The sequence below is a fragment of the Anser anser genome (assembly GCF_964211835.1).
Source record: "Anser anser genome assembly, chromosome: 2".
NCBI classification, from domain to species: Eukaryota; Metazoa; Chordata; class Aves; order Anseriformes; family Anatidae; genus Anser; species Anser anser.
Genome location: NC_139721.1, coordinates 106,190,375 through 106,208,798, shown reverse-complemented (window position 1 = coordinate 106,208,798; position 18,424 = coordinate 106,190,375). Strand labels below are relative to the sequence as shown.

The 18,424-nt window shown below is 37.8% G+C and overlaps 1 long non-coding RNA gene across 1 annotated transcript; it reads left to right on the top strand.

The window, feature by feature from the left end:
- The first annotated feature begins 2,720 nt into the window (after positions 1 to 2,720).
- On the top strand, positions 2,721 to 7,440 carry LOC310895743. The gene is made up of 2 exons (XR_014580923.1): positions 2,721 to 5,878; positions 5,972 to 7,440. It is a non-coding gene; the product is annotated as an uncharacterized lncRNA (long non-coding RNA).
- Positions 7,441 to 18,424: the final 10,984 nt, after the last annotated feature.

Here is an 18,424-nt window from a genome sequence, read left to right as displayed (position 1 = left end):
ACTTGTATAAACTTGAAATCTCTAAATTAGGTTGCTCCTTTTGTGCTTTATCACAATTATCATTTACCTTCATAATTAATTTTCTGTGCTGAACAGCACAATGACATTCTTGAATAAATCAGCAGAAAATACCTCCCTGGTTCACATCCGCATTTAGATCACATTTCTGAATTTATGAGTGGGTGACTTGAAGAACTACTTTAAAGAAAAATTAAATTGTTTTCAAATTTAAAAATAAATGAAAACTTGAATCATCCCTCCCCAAATTGCCTTTTTACTACTTAGTTTTTTATAACAAAACTGCCAACTAATACAATGTTCTAATTTGTTACAAAGCAATGAAATGTAATTAAATACTCATAGGCTTTGTTAGTAAAATAAAACATCACACTCCAGAATTAAAGCCATGTGGTTTGATTTGACTCTTTGACGTGTAATTACATGTCCTTCCGTTCACTGAAAAAAATGAGCATGCATGCAGAACATCATGTGTTGCCAAACAGAGCATATAATGAGGACAGCCTACCTCCTCCAACAGGAGAATCTTTTTTTCAAATGTTTTTTCATAGAATCATAGAATCACAGAAAGGTTTGGGTTGGAAGGGACAGACACATAAAGGTAATTGTGTAATTGTAGTAGTTTCACACCAATGGGCAGCTAAGCACCACCATGCCTCTCTCTCACTCCCCCTCCTCAGAAAGACAGGGGGAGAAAATATGGAAAAAACTGATGTGTTGAGATGAGGACAGGGAGATCACTCGCCATTTAATGTCATGCACAAAACAGACTTAGCATAAGGGAGATTCCTGAAATTTTTTGCCTACTAATGACAGACTAGAGCAGTGAGGACTAAAAGCAAGCCAAAAACACCTCTTTCTCTGCTCCAGTGTGGGGTCCATACCACACGGTGCAATCCTTCCCAGACTGATGGGCTTCACACAGACCATATTTTTTCAAGAACTGCTCCAATATGGGTCCATATCACGTGGTCCATCCTCCAGGAACAGACTGCTCCAACATGGGTCCCCCATGGATGGCAGTTCCCACCAGACCTCCAGCTCCACCATAGGCTCCTCTCCAGGGGCTGTAGCTCCAGCCTGGAGTCTGCTCCTGTGGGGGTTCCCCATGGGCCACAGCCTCCTCTAGGCCACAGCCACCTTCTCCACGGTGGGCTCCTCCACGGGTGGTGGCATGGAGATCTGCTACACCATGGGCTACACAGGGACAGCCTGCTCTGCCATGGTCCTCTCCATGGGCTGCAGGGGAACTTCTGCTCTGGCATCTGGAGCACCTCCTGCCCTCCTTCTTCATTGACTTTGATGTCTGCAACGTCGTTTCTTTCAACGTTTTCCACTGCTCTCTCACATCTGCTGTTGCACAGTGTTTTTTGCCTTTTCTTAAATATGCTGTTACAGAGGAACAACCAATGTCACTCATTGGCTCAGCTTTGACCAGCAGTGGGTCCCTTTCAAATCAGCTGGAAAGTTCCCTTTTCAAGGCAGTCAGAACTGGCTCTTATCTAACACAGGGCAGCTACTGGACTTTTCTTACCGAGGCCACCACTACAGCCACCCCAGTACCGAAACCTTACCACTTAAACCCAATACCATCATCTAGTCCAACCCCCTTGCCATGGTCAGGGTTCTCTCTCACCAGATCAGGTTGCTGAAAGTCCCATCTGACCCAGCTTTGAACAATTCCAATAAGGGGCATCCACACCTTCCCTGGGCATCAATGTCTTATCATCCTTATCGTGAAAAATTTCTTTGTTATACCCAATCTAAATTAACCTTCTTTCCCTTCTTTCAGCTTAGAACTGTTACCCCTTGTCCTGTCCCTGCAGGCCCTGGTATAAAGTCTTTCTCCATGTTTCTTATAAGCCACCTTTTTATATTGAAAGGCCACAATAACATCTCCCCAGAGCCTTGTCTTCTCCAGGCTAAATGACCCCAACTCTTTTAGGCAAAATGACCCCAACTCTTTTAGCTTTTCTTCATAGGTGTTCTAGCCCTCTGATCATTTTTGTGGCCCTTCTCTGGACCCACTCTAATAGGTCTTTATCAGTCTTGTGGTGGTGTCCCCAGAGATGGATGCAGTACCCAAGGTGGGGTACCACAAAAGCAGAGTAGACAAGTAAAATCACTTCCCTTAACCTGCTGGCCATACTTGTTTTTATGCCCAGGACATTATTGGTTTTCTGGTCTGCAAGCACACATTGCCAGCTCATATCCTTTTTTTTTTTTCCTTGTCCACTAGTACCCCAAGTCCTTCTCTGCAGGGCTACTATCAATGTATCACCCAGTCTGTACTGATTTGGGGGATTGCCCTGACTCAGGTTCAGGACATTGCATTTCGCTCTGTTGAACTTCAAGTCTGTTAAGGCCCCTTCAGATGGCAACTCTGTCCTCTAGTGTATTAACTGCACCACACAGCTTGGTGTCAAACACAAACTTCCTAAGGGTGTACTCAATCCAGCTGTGTTATTAATGAACATATTAAATAGTATTAGTCCCATTACTACCCTTGAGGAACACCACTCGTTACTAGTTTCCAATTAAACATTGAGCCATTGACTGTTACTCTTTGGATGTGGCCATCCATCCATCAGTAGTCCATCCATCAAATCCATATCTCTCCAATGTAGAGGCAAAAATGTTCTGGGGTACCATATTAAGGGCTTACAGAAATCTGGGTAGATGATATCGGTTGCTTTTCCCTTGTCCACTGATACAGTCACATGATCATAGAAGACCACTAGACTCTTTATTAAGTTTATGTGTTGAACCTTGTCATGGGTTGAATACCTTGTTCAAAAGACTATGTGGCTAGTTCTGTTAGGTTCCCTGGATACATGGGAGAGTAAGACTCTCCCCAGCCCAGCTGGCCAGACAGTGAACCTTGTATTTCTCTCACAGACCTTGCAGCTACAGTGTGAGACTTGGAATGGGAAGATGGACTCATGGTTAAGCTCTCCTATACCTTCAAGTTAGCTTAACAGGAAGGGGGCCCATGCTGTGTGGTTGGTGGAAAGTAGGGAATATAGTGCAAGGGAGAAATGTTCCCAGCAGGCATCAGCTGGGAATATAAACCGCCGCTTCAATTGATCTTGTTACTGCAGAAGAATACTGCACAGGCAGGACACAAGGTCAGTGCAAAGAGGAAATAACAACGTTTGAGTTGGCCAGAGATTTGCTATAGAGAGGGCTGTGATCTCATCCTCCACTTGTTCTCTTGTATCTGAGGCAGATTTAGTAGGGCAGCACATCTGCCCTTGGGTGAAAGGAGCAGCTCACTCTACTCTCAGAGGAACAAGCAGTGGCCAAGGCGCTCTAATCAAGGTTTATGGAAAGTATTTAAAATTGATTTTATTCCAATTGCAAGCTGTGTTAATGAGATGGGTTTTTTGTTTTTATGTTTGTTTTTTTTTTGATGTTGTTGGTTGTTTTTGTTTTGGTTTTGTTTTTAACTTATGAATCCCATTGAAGAGATTAATATGCTTGGCACTATTTATCTGCCTTTTTCTCACTATTCATATGTTTTAAGAATGGTACAGAGGTGGTACTGATTAGAACACTTCATAAAGTATTTAATGTAGTTACTAAATATGTGTTTCCAAGAACTTCAGTGAGTTTTCACCAATGACTGCTGTGCCAAAGGTAAGACAAGAATCATTTGATAGAAAGAAGCTGATACACTGAGCTCAAGATTCACAAGAGGATGGAAAATTGCAGAAAGCAACAACAACATAGTGGTATAAGCAAGCTGCCTGTTCAATAGCACCTCCTTAGAACAGATGTTCCTTGTTGCGTACAATTCACAGAGGTCAGATTTTTCTCATTACATATTTTCAATGACAGGAAAGATACTGGCTGGGGACCAGACTCTTAGTAGTCCAACTCCTTGTCCTCCCTTCTTCCTTGCTGCACAGATTACTATCCCCTAACAAACACACACACACATGATTTGCATAAAGTTACAGTATGCAACATTTTAAACACTTAATCTGTTTATGTGTTTGAGGTACTCTCTAATGGCAAAATATTTAACACCCCTCTTGCACTCCCTCTCCTAGATATTTCCTTACTGCCTCTGAATTTTAGTGTCTTTTCTATGTTTTTCCCTTAGGCAGGCCCCTGCTGCATTAAAACCAATATCCATGCTTCCTTTAGGGCTGAGCTTAAGGTAGCAGCTTCCGGGAGACTGTGGGCAGATTGACCTGATCTATGTATTTTAGTGTGATCAATAGCTTCCTGAGCATTTCCCCCATCTTTTCCTCTTGTATTTATTGTTCGCTTCTAGTGTTCTTTCCCCACTTTCATGTCTTCTCTCATGACCCTTTTTGTCTTACCTTTATTCTCACCTCATTTATCTTCAAGTTCTCACTCAAACTATACCTTCAGCCTGGATGATCTGCTTTTCTGGTTACTTCAGTTTTGATCCTTTTTCACACTTAACTGATGCATGCCCTTTTCTAACACAATTCTTGATCTTTGCACCATTGTGACAGTAGAATAAGCAAATACCTCTGGCAGGGTGCTTACAAGAGATAAAAAATTCATCTTGACAGAAAGTCCATCTCTCTGCCCCTCTTTCCTCCTCAGTGATTTTTGGAACATTTCTTCATTTTAATGGCAACAACAACAAACTGAAATTGTTGCACTGCATGTCAAGGTCAAAGTTACTGAGATCAGAATACAGCTGCAAAATTAGCTCTTGTATTTCCTAATATAAAATTATTAGATCTAATTATTTATTTCCAAAAGTGTTCAAAAATCAAGCAAACAGCACTTATTAAAGCACTCTCATGAAAGGAAGTTATTTGTCAAGCTACTTGTTTCATATCTGTGTTGCTTACAACACTTTTATTTAGCATCTTAAATGCAACTCTTTTGAATGTTTAAAGAATACACAGTCCAAATTGCTGGGCCAAACTCTGAGTCCTTGGTTCTTCCTGAACAATTCTTGACATCCCAAATACAAAGGAAGCTACTAAAGTTTATACTAAATTGTGGAAGTGTGGCCATGGGGGTCGACAAGCCCCATGGTTGGTGATAACAGCAGACTTAACAATGAGGCCATCAGGAATGTAAAGAGTTTAGAGGGAACAAAGAAGGGTGATTCAGAAGACGGCTTGCCGTCTCGGGTTGCTTGTTCTCCGGCCGTTGGGGCATGGGGGTTGCTGGGTGTTTGTAGTTGCCGTGCAAAGTTGTTGACCAATGAATAGTTAGTGGGAAAGTACTGCTGTGGGGCGAATGGTATAAGAAGGGAGCCTGTTCTCGATAAGGGATATACAGTGAAGTTATGTCATCAATAAAGTAGTAGCAGTTACTGATCCTAAAAGAACCCTGGTCTCCGTGTGGTCATTACGCCACACTAAATCAAAGATATCAGAGCACAGCCCAAGAAATTGTCCTCAGTGTTTGCCCTCCAAGAAGACTGAGGGCATTACTGATCCAATATAAACATATGCTATCTGCTTTGGCAGAAATTACTTTTAAAGTGTCCTGTTTATAAGGTAAGGATGTACATTTCAGGCATCGTGTGTCTGGTCCACATGGCATGCTAGGAAGTCATATCACTGTGGGAACTATACCAACACATGTCAAAAAGCAAGTCCCTTAAGATCAAAGTCACGTACAAAGTAAATGGATTCCCACAGTCAGAGTTCAAACAAAACAAAAGAATAAGGTTTCCTGGATAGTAGTACTATTTCTGTTAATGTCTCTGCTGTGCTATTTGACCATTAGAAAGTGCCATGAGACTTCCCAGAGGCAGATCGTGGCTCTGTGACAGATCAGATAGTCAATCATCATCTGGCAACATAACCTGAAGGTGGTGGGGTGAACAGAAGCAGACACTGTCTCCGTTTTCAGGAAGGTAAGTGGAAAAAATGATTCATTTGAAGATGAGACTTGGAAGATAAAAGAGTTAGCAAAGAAGTTAACGTTGATCTGTTCTTGATTTTGCCAGGCTCTGACTGTGATCCCACTGTCATCAATGTACATCCGGAATGATTTTATCCTGACAGAGATCAGAAAATCAAAACTGTCTTAAAAATTTGGTGGCAACTGGCTTGCTCAGTCCTGCTGTCAATTAGTAATGAAAACCTTTCCTCACAGTGTGAAAATAAGTATTTTTGCTTGAGAGTAATCTATCCATGTAATGGACCTCTTCCTTTAAAAGCTGTGTAAGCTAATGTCTCGTACTGCACAGCCTTTTCTGTTCCTCTCTGAGTATGAAATGAATAATGTGGCATCAAGTAGTGACTGAAGCAGCTGAAGAAGGTACCTCAGGATCTCCAAATTCACCGTGGAAAAATTCCAGAGTCTAGTTGTTTTGTTTAAATTCAAAATACCACGAAAAGGCTCTCACCACAGATACCTCATGGGACTAAATACTTGTTTTGCTGTAATATAATAAAAATATTCCAAACTTTGGGAAAGAGACAGATGAGAGATTTTTCTCTTTTCCTTATCTGATTATCTATGCCTGTGCATGGGTACTTTCTGCAACATCTCTAAACAATAATATTATATATGCAATTTCACTGGAGGATCTTAGACAATTTTAAAAATGTTATGATTTTATACAAGTTGATAATTTCATCCGTGTGTAAAAAGGCAACTGATAGGATGTCTCTCTTTTTTCAGATCCCTCATCAAGTTTGCAGCTTGCCCACAGCTTTCCAATAGTCCAACTGTTTCCACTTCTCACAATTGATCTACACATCTGAAACAGATGGATGACTGGGCATTACACCTGCAGTCTACTTTCCATGCCATCTAAAATCCAGCTGTGCTTACCTCTAGTTGTGTGATTTTAATCTTCCATCATGCCTAGAAACAAGGAACAATCTGCTCCCAGTGACTTTACCATGATAGTTAAAAGACAAATATTACTGACCTTAACTATAGAGATAATCAGTTGTCCAGCCTTGCTAGACACCACAGATCTGTGCACACCCTGTTACTTGACCTCGGGATTACTATAGCTCGACGTTGACACAAGGGAAATCTGTGTTATTGAAAAGTTTTCCTTTGCAGTTAAATGTTTCCAGAGAAAATAGCTATTCATCTTCTCAGCTGAAATGATAACTTCCTTTGTCTTAGGAGTTATTTCATGATTTCTTTCCACTAACTTCTGCTTTGTCTACCCAAAGCATCTATCTCCACGCTCACTGCTCCTTTACACATGAATTGTCATTGAAAGCACATATACAAAGAATTCCATAAAGACGTAAATAAATTAAGGTAACACCATCACCAGTCACTGTTACACTGGGAATAATTCAAAACCTAACTAGCATGACAATCAACTTCGGATCTGAAAGTAATCATAGGGCCTAATTCTTTTTGAACTAGTAAACTAAGAAATTTCTTTAACAATGACTTTGGGTCATTTTCTTGGATAACAATGCAGTAACTTACCCAAAGGAAGATGTTTTAAAGTGCAACATTAAATATCAACTCCACCGAGAATGAAAAAAATATATATTTTAGCACTGGCACCAACTAAATTATATAGCAGAGTACAGATTTTGTTGTCATTTATTTTGCTCTTAATTCACATCAATGAAAGTTAGACTACTATCCACTTTAAGCTTATTTTTATTGTTTTACCACATTTATAGTTGCTTTATTAAAAAAATAAAAAGTTAAACAATCTTTTGCTTTGTTTTGTTTCCAATGAAACCAAAGCAAATCTTTCACTTCCAACAGAAGCAAAGCCCAGTTCATGACAAAATTGATTTGCTCTAGAGGTAAAGAAGATTATGACAAATTTACATCTTTACAAATGAAATGGATGATCAAGACTTTTTTTTTTTTAATGAGTAAATCCTAAGCATTTGGCAAAGCAATGATTATCTGAATAAATCAGATGCCTAGTTTTAATTATTTTTAAATTATTTAAATATTTTTGGCTTACTGTCAAAGAACATAAATAGCACTGCGAGTTGTGTGACCAATCAACACAAAATGGAATATAACAAACAAGTCTGAAAAACATTTGTCTAGAGTATTTGTCAAACCTGGAAAACAGTTCAGAAATAGTTAACTAGCCATTAAACAAAAACTGTAGCTGGATGTACTCTCCAAGTTAAACAGAGCTGCATGGTGTAGGACGTGTTCCATAGCAAATCAGAAATGAAGTCTTGTTTTCATAATTTTATTTAACAGAATAAAGTTTTTCCTTTCATGAAGCTCTGCAAACTTATCATAAAAGGAAATCTTTCATGTCATGGTGGGCCAGTCGCTCTTCCTGTAAACAGATTAATTTCACCTTATGGCACTGTAAAGCGTTTCAGTAACAGGGCTCAAAATTATACTTCCCCCAGCTGATGCTCCAATGATCACTTTAAGTGGTAAAAGTATTTCCAAGTGCTTTTCATTTTTTAATAAATCTCCTGTGCAAAGCAAATTGCAGAATCTTGTTAATGCTCATTCAGTCATCAGTAAATACTTTTCTCTGTCTTTTCCCTCAATATCAATGTTGTCCCCTTTTTTTTTTTTTAAGTACAGTATTTTAGGGTAAAAATTCATTTCATGTCTATTAATAAACCTTTATAAAACCTGCTTTTAATATAGCAAAATCTGAACTAGATAAATTAAATTTTGCAGCTCATTTTTCCTCCAAACATTCTGCATGGGCAAAACATATTACTGAACAACACCATTTTTACATCAGAGTTCTTCTGCATCTCCTTATTCCTAACACAAATATACTGATGCACCTTTCTTAGGTTATAGCATGCAGTAGCTTATGCAATCCTTTCAAAGCTGAGAGGCAATGTCATCGTTATTCCTAGCTGTGACCATACCACATCCCTTGCTCTCAGAAGGACTGGTAGGAACATTGCTTTGTGATAATCACAAAGTCTCACACCGGCCCCATCTCTCAGGTAGTACAGATGCAAGAAAAGAGGACAGCATTATTTCTGAGCTCTATCCTCTCATACATGTTCAAAAAAGAAAATAAATAAAATAATTTAAAAAAAAAAGAAAAGAAAACATGAAAGAATGAACACAGTCTGGTCCTCTCATATCTGAAACTTGTTGTATTCAGTAAAGTATACATCTGGGACACTTCTGCCTTGTATCTAGCAGCTGTGGAGGGTTCCATCCATGTGGAGGGTTCCTAAAAGTCAAACAATTTGAGTATTAAAATATTTCAGGAATATTTATCATTGCTTATCTTCAGCCACTTCCTCTTGAAAAAATCAGTCAGGTGTATTTTCTTTAACCACTCCAGAAACTCTGCTTATGGGCGTCTCAAAATCAGAAAGGCTGCCACTCCACCCATGGATGTTAAGCAATGTATTTTAAAAAGTCTGGCTGTGAAGTCTGGCTGTGAATCATGCAAATATGATTTTCTTATTTTAGCCTTAACAGTAAACTGCATTTTTTATTCTTCTCCCCTTCCCAAGATAAAGATACCCAAAGAATAAATATAAAACTTCATTGAGTTCCTTTTTCCATCTTTCTACTTTCCTCTTTCAGGGAATCTCTGAACTACCATTTCAAATGTGTATTGCATTCGTTACCAATTTATTTAGTAATTACCATTCATTTAGTAATTACCAAATGAAGAACAAAACAGAACTGAAGAAGAATATTAAGTTTTTCGATGACCTTATCTTTATGGTATTTTGTATTCCACTGCATTACTATCCATTATCAAATGCTGTGAAAATATACTAGAAAAATAAACTGTTTTACTGCACAGCATCTTGCCCATGGCCCTCCACACCCACTAGGCATAACTACATATAAATTAGTTGGTAAAGTCTACAACTGCCAATGCTGTCCATTCGCTGATTTGTTGGAATTGGTGAACTTGCCTTTAATCCCAATTTTATGTTAAAGTCTCATTTTAAACTTGGTAATTATCTGTTGTTATAATGAAAGAAAGATTAAGCATATCTGTCACAAAATCATTCAAGGTGCACGGTTAAGACGGTTAAGATTTGTAGGCTTGTGTTTGGAACAGACATATTGAAGAAACCTAAGCTCTTAAATAACTATAGGGCATAAAAGTCATACAAATGGAGAATGTAAATTAATTTATACATGGGAATAAATATTCCTAGAATATTTCTGCAACTGTTGCTTCACTAGTTATAGCTCTAGTTGTCGTTTGCAGCACAACAGAGACAAAATGTGAAAGAGCACAAAAGTGCTAAGAATAAATTATCACATTTATTTTAAACTGAGATGTCTTCACTACTGTCTGCACTTCAGGGAAAGTGTATTGCATGCATTTGACAAAGTACTTCGAAAAACAATCTCCTTCCTTGGACTTTTGGACATGTTATGAAAATCAATCTGAAATAATAATAGAATAACTACACTTCACAGAAACTGCAAAACAAAACCAAGGGAAAAAGAAAAAAAAAAAAGCTATAAAATAGAGCATGTGTACATGGTGGAAAACATGAGAAAACAGTATGTTTCATAGGTGACATTACATTTTATCATGTCCCATCTTGGGTAAGAATACTTATTCTCCAAAAGCATCCTAGACCTTCATTCCATTTTAGCCCCAAATCACACAATTAATTATTAAACAAGCTGAATACCAGCTTCCAATGCTAGTCCTTCTAAAACCCTTTCTGAATTCTCTGTAGATGTTATAGATAGTATAATACTTTTCCTCCAGTTTTCACTTCCTACAATACATCCATTTTTTTTTGCTATTCCCACTAATACTTGTGTCATCAGTGAAATGACTGGAAATCCTCTTTTACAACATGAAACTATGATAGATTTTGACTGTTAATGATTTTCAAGTTCAGCTGCCAGAAAGGAATTTGGAAAATACAGTCCTACATTCTCATTAAAATGAGTCAATCTGTCAGTCATTCCCTCTAAGTGAGTCTCTCCCAGTCTGTCACTACATGTATATTGAAATGCAGCCCCCACATAAACTGGTTTGAAATAACACTTCTTGGTGCAATTTAACTAGTTTGAAACTTGTGTGAGATCTTGGCAGTAGAGGTCACCTGGCCTCCTACTTAGTCAAAGTGATCTTAAAACTCATGAACTTCACATCAATTTCTTTTTCTTTTTTTTTTCTTTTTTTTTCTCTTTCCCATTTTCTTTTTCCTTTTTTTTTCTTTTTTCTTTTTTTTTTCATTTTTTTTCTTTTTTCCTTTTTTTCCTTTTTTTTTCTTTTAATCCTTTGCATAGGAACAGCTTTTACTCAAACCCCACCAGCAGACCTACAGAGAAAGACTATTTAATTTAGCTTGATGTCATGCCGTAGAAAGACCTATCTATACTCTGTTTTTGCAGTCTATATAAACATCTCTGTAAGCATCAAAGAATGCTTGCCTGTGATAAATAGATCTTAGCAACTGAAGCAAAATATTATTTTTCCAAGCCAATATGAGTATACTGGGTGTCACTGGGATGGAGTTAACTGTCCTCATAGCAGCACATGTAGTGCTGTACATTTGTGGCTAGAACAGTGTTGTTAATTACAGTGTTTCAGCTAATGGTGAGCAGTGCTTGCACAGCATCAAGACTGCCTCTTCATCCCTTCAAAGGCCAGTAGGCTGGGTGTGGGCAAACGTTTGTTAGGGGAAACAGCCAGGACAACTGACCCAAACTGAGCAAAAATTTGAATCAGTTGTCCTGGGGTCAGTTGCTGTGTCCTGTTGTTGGGTCAGTTGTTCCATATATCACACTCAGCAATAAAAGCTAACAGCAAGGAGGAGGGGTCATTCGTTATGAAGACATTTGTCTTCCAAAGCAACTGCTACACATACTCAGGCCTTGCACTGTCCTTGCTGGACATAACCTGCTAATGCAAACTAGAAAACAATTTTTATTATTATTTTTTTCTATTTTATTTTGCTTCTTCACATGGACTTTGCTTTTCTTTCATTAAAATGTTTTTATCTCTACTCACAAGATTTTTCTTCATCTGATTTTCTTTCCCTGTCCTGATGAAGAGAAATGAGAGAGTGCTTTGGTTGGCACCTGAAAACCAGACAAGGTTAATCCACCATGATGTGTTTTATGTGTTTTATCACAAATCTAGAATAGGAACCACAAAAGAAAAAAGAAAAAAAAAAGAAAAGAAAAAAAAAAAAGAAAAAAAAAAAAAAGAAAAGAAATCATATTTTCTTTGCAGAGCTCCAATGCCACATTTATCAGGAAGAGTTACCATGCTCACTTCAGTTCACCCTTATACAGGCCAGATGTATTGCAGGCTCATGCAGTTACAAAAAAGATCATTTTGAATCTTTAACTCAGCCTTCAAATTAAGGCTTCACTGGTTGTTTCAGAAGAGATAGGCCCAAGACATATCACAAACATCATTTTTTGTATTTCCCTGTTGCTCACCTGGTTAATGATCCAAAAAATTCCTCCACTTTCCACTGATCACATGGGACATCTGACCTTCTGCTTTTGCCTTTGCTGGCACTCATCTGTTTTTGAGCCCTTCTTACCTCATGCATTCACATTCTTCCCAATCATATCACAATTCAAACAATATAAGAGCTTACATGAAGATGATACAATAAGGAAAAGAGTGTAATTTATACTACCCTATGCATTGCTCTTGATTTCTTCTAGAAGGATAAAAAATAACTACAAATTTAAGAACATTTTAGCCAAGTGTTAAAGAGCTGCAGGTCAGCCAAAGATTTGATTTGGAACTATCTTTCCTGAAGCTTCCCAAGAGCCCAAGGGAATTCCAGTTTCTTGGTCTAGAAAGACAAAACTAGAACATAAGAATCTTTTCAAAGGAAGGGTATTCTGATCTTCTGGGTGAAACAGAATAGAATAAAATATTAAAAACTAATACCACCCTAAATACTGTTCCTGGGAGGGGAGTCTTGCCTGCCAAGGCTGCCACCAGCCCTGCCTTCCTGAATTGCAATAGACTCTACAGTTTCCTGCTCTAATGTCACATTTGTCAGGAAGAAAAATGTGGTGTCTTGCTGACACCCAAAGACCCATCTACTCCCAAATCCCCATGGGGCATGTGAACTGTGGCAGCTTCCCACACTGACTGTCTGTCTATGTTCACTGCTCTCTTCCCTTGACCAGCCATAGGATCTCACAACTTATTGTGCATCATGGTGTGACACACCAAATCCCACATTTCTGTACATTTGCATTTTGATTGTGTGTTTTTTAATATGTTAACCACACTTAGTGAGCAAAAGGTTACCATAAGTCAGTCTGGAATCTTCGATCAGTTGTTTTCCTCCTTGTTTTTTAGCTTTCCTCCCTTATCTCCCTTGCTTCTGCTAGCTCTTGGCTACCAGTCTCCCTGTTTTCTTCAAGATTTCTTTGTTTTCTTCAGCTTAAAACTACACCACTTGGGGACTGGGAGCAGAAGTGTTATCCCTAAAGGTAATAATATTGGATATGGCTGATAGTGTTGATTTGGTTGCCAGATATGTTTATAATTTCAAGGAAAGTAGGATGTAAACCAAATTGTTGATCCTACGTTTCAGACCTCCACTCCTTACTCAGCCCCAGGGGACCATTACTGTGGTCACTGTGATCATGCAGGCAGTGGTTTGGCACATACTCCAGCAGAGATGTTCAGTCTTCCTAAAACAGATGTGGTATGGTATGAAGAGTTTATTTTATTTTATTATTTTATTTTATTTTATTTTATTTTATTTTATTTTATTTTATTTTATTTTATTTTATTTTATTTTATTTTATTTTATTTTATTTTATTTTATTTTATTTTATTTTTATTTTTTCTATCAGCAGCAGATCAGATTCTGCCTCTTCTGTAAGTCACTTGCTCTCACTTTGTGTCAAAACTTTCCACCCCTTTATCTCATCCGTCCCCGCAGGGTACACTGTTTGCATGTCTGTGTTGTAAGCGAGGAAAGCGGAAAGCCTCCAGCAGGGAACAGAAACTAAATATCAGACAATGAGGGGAGAGACTAAGACTTCTTAAAATGCCACAGAAATTACAAACCTGCTACTTCTGGGGAAAAAAAAAATAATGAAAATAAATCTCTAAGCTGGTTACTATTTAAGTCCTTTCCAAGACCTTCAGATCCATTTTGTGTATCTGCAAAGCAATTACAGAGGAGAGACTGCAGTCACTTATCACATAAAGGAGACTGCCATGTTCTCTGCTAGAGGATCCTTTCAAAAGCTCTACAGTAAAATATTGGTGTGGAACCAAGAGCATCATTCACCTGGCAGTGACAGGATCTCTCTATATGCCACAGATGACAGAAGTTATTCTTTGGATAAATGGATGTGCAAGAAGGAAGGAAATCTGGAGTAATCCCAAACTACTGAAGTAATGATTGCAAGGTGTCCTTTCAGCCAGAAGGGACTGCACTGAGTAATATTGCAGCTTCCTAGCCTGCTTTCCCTTTCCAAAATTATCTTGCTCAAGTACAGCTTCAGCTTGTTGGTCTTCCAGAAAATAACCTTACCCAACCATTAAGATTTCTTAGAAGCAGTGCTGCAGGCACAAACGGCGAGAGTTGGGAAGAAGCATGTGTTTTCTTTGGGTGCTACTACGCTCACCAAAATTAGACAGTAATACAATCAAAGCTGAGACAACCAAGTTGTTTCTGTCCAGCTTTGCTTGCCAAAGAGATACAGATAATTCATTCCTTAATTGTTGGGTTCCTATTCCTGGCAATCCAAGTGTGCTCTTCACTCTCAAACATTAAAGAGTTGGGGACTGGGGAGGGGTAACACAGCTTTAAAGAAATCCATTATTAGTAACACTTCTAGTACAATTTTCAAGTACTCTGCCATCATCATTTCTTGGTAAGCTAGTCACAAGAATAAATAAATAAACTAATCCCCCGAGAAGAAACAAAGGATTGTGACATAAATCACTCTTAAAATAAAAGGAATGGGAAATATATTTCAACATGACTTTAATTCATAACCATATCTGAAAAAAAAATATATATATATATATTTTTCTTTTCACTATCTTTAAGTCTTACTGAGTACTGCAAGCTATTAAATAAGCCTAGAGGCTTTTTATTAAGGGCCACCTGGTAGTTCTGTTGAACAAAAAGAAAAAACTCCCAGCAAGGAGCAGAAGTTGGCCCTACAAATATGCTTTCACAGTAAATCCTAAGCCACCATCATCATGACAAAATACCTGTAAAAGGTATGATGAACTGTATTCCATTGTGATTTATTACTTGCTTGATGAAATGACTGGTTCTCTTATTTTACATCTTCATTTATTTATTCGTTCTTTCTCTTCTTTTGATTATTTCATGCATGTCTACTTTTGTCTGCATTTATGTTCTTTTATTTTGAATTTTCATGGCGGCAAATCAGCATAGATAAGAGAGGTAAATCAGCCTTATGAGTCCGTTTAAATGCATTCATTCTACCAACGATCTGATAAGATTTTTATTTTTTTTTACAGAATTTTGGCTCTCTGCTCAGGAAGGTCATTCAGAGACTTAAGAGAATGGTGAGAACTATTTATTCATATTACAGCATATCCCTTGTCAGCAGCTGTTTCTGTTACCTATTTCCTGTGACAGAATGTTTCTGATATCTGTATCAGTTGTATTGTTTGAAACAGTTATTCAAATACTGTATTTTTAAACTAGAGTTAAAAATTATATTTCAATTATATCATGATAGGAATGTTGTATTTTTTTGTGGCAGATAGATTATTCTATAAATGATTTTAAATCAGTAGTGTTGACTCAGTGTAATCCAGAACAGCACTTATTTTAAATCTTATAGCATGTTGGTACTTTCAGCTCTGTTCTCACTGCAACTTGGTCTGTCCTAATGGCAACCTGGTGATCCCTTTCTGGAGCATGTCTGTTTTGTTGTTACACAATTGATATAATACTTTTTGTTTGTTTGTTTGTTTGTAAATTTATATTCAAATGGCATTAGTACAGGCTTTCACAGTTTCCTCTACAGAAACTACCTCATTTCATAACTGTTACCACAGCTTGCATATGAATTCAGTTCAGGAACTTCTACTTCCTGTGCAAAGGCCAACACCTGTGGCAGCCATGCAATAGGTCTGGTCTTGATCTGTGACCACAGCTACAGTAGCTATCAATCCTCTGTCTCTTTGGTAACCTCATCCCAAAGGCAAGGAGTCATTGGACACAGAGATTGAGTAACCCCCATACTTGTCATGAACTCTTTAACACAGGACAGAGGACGGAAGAGAACATTGCAGTGTCTTTCAAAGCTTTCACAAGTCCAAACTGAGAAATTTGGAATTCAAACCTGTGATGTTAGCTCACTCCACAGGAACAAAAATTCCTTCCTAAAGGAAAACGGGGGAGAAATATATAATTTATACTGTGACCTTAAATAAGTATACAATCCTTGCAAAAAAAACTATATAATTGTTTTTGCTGTCCTTTAGAAAGGAAACAGAAAATAAAGAGATGCCTATTCTGAAGATGAAAACAAATGACAGTTCTGGAACTGAAACAAATCTCATCTGACTGTCAATAGTCTCTCTGTTGACTGTTCTTTTCCAAATACCAGAAACTTCTACTTCTGACCTGAACAGAGTGGAAGATCCAGATCTGCCTGCAGAGACTAAATACTAGTTAAAAGTGAGTATTTTTACTAAATAGATGAGAGAAAATAGAAGTAAGCAAGAGGAAGAGGAAAGAAAACGTACAACCTTATAAGTTAACACCAAAAGTATAGTTAGCAAAGGGAACTCTGTTTCAAATGTGTTTTTGTTTGTTTGTTTGTTTTTTCCAAATATTTACAGCCTGTTGTATTCTTTATAAAGAGTAACCTCAATCTGCTTCAGAATTGTTCTATTCTACTGTCCCAAAGTCTCTTCAGTTGATGTAAATATTTTGAAAAAAGCCTTATTCTCAAAAAGAAAAATCTGATGGAAACAATACATCTGTATATCTATTAGGGTCATACTATTATTTTTTCAAGTGTTATCAGTTTATTTTGGTGGGGGACAGATTTCAGGGTGTACGACAGAAAGAAGGATACTTCAAATTTTTATTTGAACAGTTGAAAGTCTTGACTGTCCTACAAAGGTTTTTAAGTAAGGAAATGGAAATATTTTCCACCACAACATGACTGAATATGTTTTACATTTGTCACAGTAATGGGAAAAATTGAGAAAAACCTAGCCCATGACTGGAAGGGGAAATATGATTCTTTAAGCTCTAAATGGTCAGACCTTTTTTTTAGTCACAACATTCTGTCAAAAAAAAAATCAAGTATACTTACATAAAAGTAGATTAAATGTTAAAAACAAGTATCTGCACAATTTTTTTCCTAAATAAGGTATTAAAAAATACATTCACCAATGAATAGACTGCTGCACAATTAGGAGATTCATAGGCAGACTGAGACCTGTTAAAATATCTCAAATCACTGTTAGATAATTTATATTCCTCAGTAAACTCAAGAAATGTTAACAAGATTCAAATAAGTGATTAAATGCAATATATCTTAATGATAACATTTATTCAACAGTCAGTAATTTCCATATCCTGTCAAAGAATCATGATCCTAACCATGATCCATCATCCTATAGATGCTGGCATATTAACCATCCCATCCTTCAAAGAAACTTCTTCTCTGACTAATATTATGTTTGAATAATATTATGAAAATTATTGTGGGCTTCCAGAAGAGAGGGCTACTCAGCACATACAGCTATTCCTTTTTTTTTTTTTTTTTGTTTTTCTTCAGCATTTTAACTCTTTGAGCTAAAATAAATAAACATATCACTGAAATGACAACTTCACTTTCTTCTATGATATTGCATATCATTAGCTGTGTGTGCATGTGAAACGTATACATTCATCTATAGTACAGTATAGTACAGACATAAAATCATTAAGGTTGGAAAAGACCTCCAAGATCATCTAGTCCAACCGTCCCCCTACCACCAATATTACCCACTAAACTGTGTCCCTAAGTACCATGTCTAACCTTTACTTAAACACCCCCAAGGGATGGCAACTATGCTACCTCCCTGGGCAACCCGTTCCAATGCCTAACCAGTCTCTCTGAGAAGAAATTTCTCCTAATTTCCAACCTGAATCTCCTTTGGCTCATCTTGAGGCCATTCCCTCTTGTCCTACTATTACTTTTATGTGAGAAGAGGCTGACCGTCAGCTTCACACATCTTCTCTTCAGGTAGTTGTAGAGAGCTGTAAGGTCTCCCCTGAGCCTCTTCTTCTCCAGACTAAACAATCCCAGTTCCATCAGCTGCTCCTCATAGAACTTGTGTTCCAGGCCCTTCGGCAGCTTCACAGCCCTTCTCTGGACACACACAAGGGCCTCAATGTCTTTCTTGTAGTGAGAGACCCAAAACTGAACACAGTACTTGAGGTGTGGCCTCACCAGAGCAGAGTACAGGGGAACATTCACTTCCCTGGTCCTGCTGGCTACACTACTCCTGATACAAGCCAGGATGCTGTTAGCCTTCTTGGCC